The sequence below is a fragment of the Pseudophryne corroboree genome, chromosome 10 (assembly GCF_028390025.1).
Source record: "Pseudophryne corroboree isolate aPseCor3 chromosome 10, aPseCor3.hap2, whole genome shotgun sequence".
NCBI lineage: Eukaryota > Metazoa > Chordata > Amphibia > Anura > Myobatrachidae > Pseudophryne > Pseudophryne corroboree.
In genome coordinates, this window is record NC_086453.1 from 83,866,315 (window position 1) to 83,873,763 (window position 7,449).

Consider the following 7,449-nt stretch of genomic DNA (forward strand, 5'->3'; position numbering starts at 1 on the left):
AATATGTGTAAGTCTGAATCTTCAGTGATGGTCCCTAGGACCAGAGGGATGCAGGGAAGTGGGTGGTCCAGTGTGCAGTGTGTCTGGAGTTGGTGATGGAATAAAACAGCACAGCAGTGAACTCACATGTCTCTGTATCCTTATGACTGGATTTACAAACATATGAACAAAACATGGTGTCAGAAGAAGTTTAACTTGGACTGCTAGTGCTCTCAGAGTGTGAAAGAATCCTGCAGCAGTCTGTAAGGCTGTGATTGGCTGTAAGGCTTCTAGATTGAGACAAGTAATGGAACTTGTCAAGAAAGTGAATCTAAAGCTAAACAAGGACAAATGTGAATTTGGCGTGAATACACTTACCTTTATGGGCGACGTGGTCTCGGATCAAGGTGTAAAACCAGACCCAAGGAAAATATCAGCCATAGTGAACATGGAACGTCCTAACAACAAAGACGACGTCAGAAGATTCCTAGGAATGATTACTTACTTAGGAAAGTTTATTTCTCAACTCTCTGAATGAACAGCCTCTCTTAGATGGTTGTTGGACAAAGATAACGAGTGGATGTGGTCACATGAACAAGAAGAAAGTTGGCAAAACATTACAGAGCAACCAGTTCTAAAATTCTTTGATCCTGCGAAAAGAATAAGAATTTCAGCAAATGCTTCGCAATTTGGCCTAGGCTCAGTGCTGTTACAAGAACATGAGGATACATGGCAACCAGTAATCTATGCATCAAGAGCACTGACAAGTCCTGAAACAAAGTATGCTCAGATAGAAAAAGAACTTCTAGCGATCACATATGCATGTGAGCGATTTCATCAGTTTGTGCATGGTCAAACATTTACAGTGGAAACTGAACACAAGCCATTGGTAGCTATCATGACTAAATCATTACATGACTGTTCCATGAGAATTCAACGAATGCTTATCAGACTACAGAAATATGATGTACACTTGCTGTACTGTCCCGGCAAATACATGTACATTGCTGATACACTTTCTCTTGCTGTGGACAAAAGTGAAGGTTCCAAAAGTCTGATGGATGAAGAGATAGAAGCCAATGTTAATTTGATCGTAGCTTCTCTACCAGTGTCTCTTGCAAGACAAGAACAGATTAGGAAAGAAACTGAGACAGATGACACAATGAAAGTGTTGAAAGACATCATTCTGAAAGGTTGGCCAGCAGAAAAACATGTGTGCCCGCTGTCTATCCATGATTATTGGATGTACCGCAGTGACCTACTGACCTTACAGTTGTCGATGGTATTATTTACAAAGGCAATAGGTGCAATAGGTTTGTCATACCTGCACGACTAAGAAAAACTATGCTGTGCAAGATACATGAAGGCCACTTAGGAGAAGAAAAATGTAAGCGGAGAGCGCGTGAAGTTATGTATTGGCCAAGAATGAACCAAGACATAGCACAGACTACAGCTACATGTGAATTATGTCTTACGTATAGACCGAAACAACAAGTCGAGCTACTGAGTCCTCACGCAGTGCCAGAGAGACCGTACCAGAAAGATGGCGCAGATTTGTTTGATTGCAATGGGAAAACGTACATTGTTGTGACTGATTGTTACTCTAACTACTCTGAGGTGAAGACACTACATACAACTACTAGTAAAGCCGTAATCAATTGCATGAAGTCAATCTTTGCAAGGCATGGTGTTCCTATGGAAGTGTTCACTGACAATGGTCCTCAGTTTTCCAGTGCTGAATTTAGACAATTTGCTGATGAGTGGGAATTTGTCCATAATACGTCAAGTCCCCACTATCCACGCTCAAATGGGTTGGTGGAAAGTTCAGTAAAAACTGTAAAGAGTCTCATGAAAAAAGGTCAAGAAGGTAAAGAAGATTTCTACAAAAGTCTTTTAATCTACTGCAGTACACCTTTACAGAATGGACTTTCTCCTGCACAAATGCTGATGGGAAGGAGGATTAGAGCAAATCTCCCGATACATGATGAACTGCTTAATACACATATCTCAGAGTTGGTCAGACTGAGTAAGGAACGTCAACAGGCGAAACAGAAACTGTTCCATGACAGGCGAACAAAAAGCTTATCTGATCTAAAATCAGGTGACCAAGTCCGTCTCAGAGATCACGAGAAAGGTATTTGGGTGCAGAAAGGTATTGTGCAAGCACAAGTAGCACCAAGATCTTATACTATACGTACAGAGCATGGAACGGAAGTAAGAAGAAATCGGGTGGATTTAAGATCTCAACCTAACCATAATGAAGACAACATGACTGAAGAATACCCTTCATCTGACATGTATGATGATCCTGATAATGGTGAACAAACCACGATTCTAGAAAGGTCCAACATGGTCGATGAAACACAGACTGTGTATGAAAGACCCAAAAGGGAAATACGCAGACCTGAGAGACTCATTGAAACGTGTTAGATGGTGTTCTTAATATGACGTTGTTAATTGTTGCATTGAAGCATACAGGGTTTATCTTTAAAGAAAAGAGGATGTGATGTTAGTGTATTAGAATGCTTAATATTTGTAGACACTCCCTTACTAATATGTGTAAGTCTGAATCTTCAGTGATGGTCCCTACCACCAGAGGGATGTTGGGAAGTGGGTGGTCCAGTGTGCAGTGTGTCTGGAGTTGGTGATTGAATAAAACAGCACAGCAGTGAACTCACATGTCTCTGTGTCCTTATGACTGGATTTACAAACATATGAACAAAACACCAATTGCAGGAACATATTACCCTGTGTGTTGGGCCCCTGTGTGTGCTGGGCCCCGGGACAACCGCCCCTTCTACCCCGCCCTTAATCCAGCCCTGCTGCTTGTATTGCTACACTGACTATGTAAGATATTGGCTGCTTACAAGCACCTAATTTGAATGTTTATGGTGGTGTGCTGGTCTATTTTTGTCTGCCCTCATGCCGGAAGCAACCAATGTAATTGGACAAATTACACATTGTAATTGCACAAACAGATTAACAGCATCATAAATAAAATGTTCAGTTTTTAATACTTTGTCGAGAATCCTTTGTAGGCAATGACTGCCTGAAGTCTGGAACTTATGGACGCCACCAAATGCTGGGTTTCCTCCTTTGTTATGCTTTGCCAGACCTTTACTACAGATGTCTTCAGTTGTTTGTTCATGGGTCTTTCTGCCTTAGTGTTATCTTCAGCAAGTAAATTCATGCTCGATCGGGTTGAGATCAGGTGATTGACTCGCCCATTGCAGAATATTCCACTACTTTGCCTTAAAAAAACTCCTGGGTTGCTTCCACAGTATGTTTTGGGTCATTGTCCATCTGTACTGTGAACTCGGACTTCATTACATCCCAGCCACTGTATCCCTATACACTAGAATTCATCCGGATGCTTATGTCTTCTGTCTTATCATCAATAAACACTAGTCACCCGGTGCCAATGGAAGCCATGCAGAAACATGCAATCACACTGCCTCTACCATGTTATACAGAAGATGTGGTATACTTTGGATCATGAGCCATTCCAAGCCTTCTCCATGCTTTTTTCTTCCCATCATTCTCATAGAGCAGTGCCCTGAGCAGTCTCCAGGTGTGCCGCCATAAAAGCACAGCCAGGCCCGCCAGTGTTTTGCCGCTATTGAGGCCCTGGAACAATCAATACTGGTGGGTTTAGTGGTTGCACAGCCAGTTCTAATTTTGGGCCCGAGCAGTGTTGGGCTCTTTTAGCTTTCTCAGATATGGCTCTGGCGTTACGTATAGAGAAGCTGCAACATGACATCCTAGGACACGCAACCGCACCATGCATCACTGTTATATTTGAATGCATACGCGCACGCAGGGGGGGTTTCCGAGTACCTGGAAACCCCCCTGCCTACCGATCCATCGCACAGCACCCCGGCTATTTGCGGAGAGATGGTGCGGAGCGCAGGCAGCTGTGTCAGTAACGCGACAGCTGCCTGCTCTCCACACCGACAGGGAGGCTGGCTGACTGTAGAGAGAGCTGCAGCGTCAGCGCACAGCCCCTCTAAGACCAGCAGCCGGGAGTCACTGGTGGTGTTTGTGTTTCCCGGAGCCAGATAGACAGGTCTGTGTCTCGGCGCGCGCGGGGGAAGGAGGGGTGAATTTTAATAAATTATGCCCACTAGATTTATTTTGTGTTTGTGCAATGTATATGTGGTGTACTATGTGTGTGTACATTATGCATGGTGAGAATATGTGTGTGTGTGCTGTGCTATTTATATGTGTGTGCATTGTGTTTCAGTGTGTGGTGTGCAATGTATGTGTAGTGTGCTGTGTGTGCAATATGTGTGTGGTATGCTTTGTATATGAGTGTGTCCAGTGTGTATGGTGTGTTGAATGCTTTCTGCAGTGTGTATGTGTGGTGTAGTATGTATGTATGTATGTATGTACGTACGTACGTATGTATGTATGTGTGTGTGTGCTGTGTTATGTATGTGTGTGGTGTACTGTGTATATGTATAGTATGCTATGTTTATGTGTGTGCAATGTGTATAGTGTGCTGTTTATGTGTGTGGCATGCTGTGTGTGCAATGTGTATGTGTGTATCGTGTGATATGTATGTGTGTGTACAGTGTGTATGGTGTACTATGTATGTGTGAGTATGAGGACAACTAGAAAGTCTGTAAGTATGCTGTGCTATATATGCGTGTGCAATGTGTATGTGTGTGTACAATGGGGGTCATTCCGAGTTGTTCGCTCGCTAGCAGATTTTAGCAGCATTGCACACGCTAGGCTGCCGCCCTCTGGGAGTGTATCTTAGCTTAGCAGAATAGCGAACGAAAGATTTGCAGAATTGCGAATAGAAAATTCTTAGCAGTTTCTGAGTAGCTCCAGATCTACTCACAGATTGCGATCAGCTCAGGCCGTTTTGTTCCTGGTTTGACGTCACACACACGCCCAGCGTTCAGCCAGCCACTCCCCCGTTTCTCCAGACACTTACGCGTTTTTCCCTGACACGCCTGCGTTTTTCCGCACACTCCCAGAAAACGTCCAGTTTCCGCCCAGAAACACCCACTTCCTGTCAATCACACTCCGATCACTTCAACGATGAAATTTCATCATTCGGACGTGAGTAAATTTACTAAGTTTTGTGCTAAAATACTAACCGCATGCGCACTGCGTACCATACGCATTTTTGCCTTAATCGCTCTGTTGCGAAAATCTACAACAAGCGAACAACTCGGAATGACCCCCAATGTATGTGTTTTCAATGTGCATATGTGGGCAATATGGAAACCTCCGTGACTAAATCCTGCGTTTGCCCCTGGAATGTGCCATGGCAATATTTAAATCTTGTTCAGTGTGCCGCGAGCTGTAAAAGGTTGAAAATCTCTGTCATAGAGGTTGATCTTAGTTTCATCTGTCCAAAGAATGCTGTTCCAGAACTGGGCTGGCTTTTTTATATATATTGTTTGGCAAAGGTGTGATCTGGCTTTTCTATTTTTGAGTCTTATGAATGGTTTGCACCTTGTGGTGAACTTTCTTTATTTGCTATTGTGAAGTCTTCTCTTTATGGTAGACTTGTAGAATAATGGGGGTCATTCCGAGTTGATCGCTAGCTGCCGTTGTTTGCAGCGCAGCGATCAGGCTAAAAATCGGCATTTCTGCGCATGTGTATGCACCGCAAGGCACATGCGTGACATACGGGTGCAAAGACCTTTGTGGTTTTGCACAGGTTCTAGTGAAGCTTTCAGTCGCACGGCACAACGCAAGAAGATTGACAGAAAGAGGGCGTTTCTGGGTGTCAACTGACCGTATTCTGGGAGTGTTTGGAAAAACGCAGGCGTGCCGGGGAAAACGCAGGCGTGGCTGGGCGGACGCTGGGCGGGTGTGTGACGTCAAAAGCCAACCCTCCAACGTTAGAATCAACGCACACGAAGAGTAAATCTAGGGCTGGTCTTGTTTTGCACAAAATGTTTTTGCAGGCACTCTGCTGCATAGGCGTTCGCACTTCTGCAAAGCGAAAATACACTCCCCGGTGGGCGGCGACAATGCGTTTGCACGGCTGCTAAAAACTGCTAGCGAGCGATCAACTCGGAATGACCCCCAATATCCCTATCTCCTGCAGAGTGTTCTTCACTTGGCTAGATTTTGTGAAGTGAATTTTCTTTACAGTGGAATTGATCTTGCGATCATCCACCACTGTTGTCTTCCGTGAATGTACAGGCAATTTTTTGTGTTGCTGAGCTCACCAGTAAAACCATATTCATCATATCACTGTAAATGAAATATGTTTTGGTTTGGTACACAGCTAAAATGGCAAAAATTGTGTCAGTGTCCAGATATATATGGACCTAACTATATATATTGTCCTTTGTGTTTTTTTTTTATATACTAGGTACCAGCCCGTCAAAATGACGGAACAACAAAACAGTAAGGTCTGTGCACTGCCGAACGAGCAACGCTTGAATTGCTCCGTAGGACGCCACATAGTGGCCACCGGCGTCAAAACACTTAATTTCCCCCCATAGAAGTTAGAAGCAGTGTTAGCCTTTTATTATATAGGATAATTAGATAGATAGATAGTATATACATATACAAACACAAACAAACACACACACACACACACACACACACACGACAAGGGGGGTCATTCCGAGTTGATCGTAGCTGTGCTAAATTTAGCACAGCTACTATCAGGCACTCAGACATGCGGGGGGGGACGCCCAGCACAGGGCTAGTCCGCCGCGCATGTCAGTGCCGCCCCCCCCCCCGCAGAAGTGCAAAAGCATCGCAACAGCGGCGATGCTTTTGTATTTCAGGAGTTACTTCCGGCCAGCGCTGCTCCTGCGGCTGGCCGGGAGAACCTCTTCGCTGCCCCGGGTCGCAGCGGCTGCGTGTGACGTCACGCAGCCGCCACGGCCCGCCCCCCCCAACGGTTCAGCAACGCCTGCGTTGGCCAGACCGTGCCCCCTAAATGGCGGCTTAACGCCGCTGTCCAGCCCCCTCTTGCCCAGCGACCGCCTCTGCCTGTCAATCAGGCAGAGGCGATCGCTAGGGAACGACGGTCTTCGGCCGTCCAGCATGCGTCGGCGCACTGCGGCGCATGCGCAGTTCTGACCAGATTTCTGCGCTGCGATAAACTGCAGCGAGTGATCGGGTCGGAATGACCCCCCAAGGGCGCCTCCTAGTGCAAAAGTGTATAACAGAGGTTCTCAAACTCGGTCCTCGGGGGCACACACAGTGCATGTTTTGCAGGTAACCCAGCAGGTGCACAGGTGTATTAATTACTCACTGACACATTTTAAAAGGTCCACAGGTGGAGCTAATTATTTCACTTGCGATTCTGTGAGGAGACCTGCAAAACATGCACTGTGTGTGCCCCCGAGGACCGAGTTTGAGAACCTCTGGTGTATAATAATCACCAATATATGCTCTTTCTAGCAATAACACTTTGAATAGAGATTCCTTTTAATGTTTACTGAAAGATATACTGTGTATGTGACTATCATGCTACAGATATCCTAT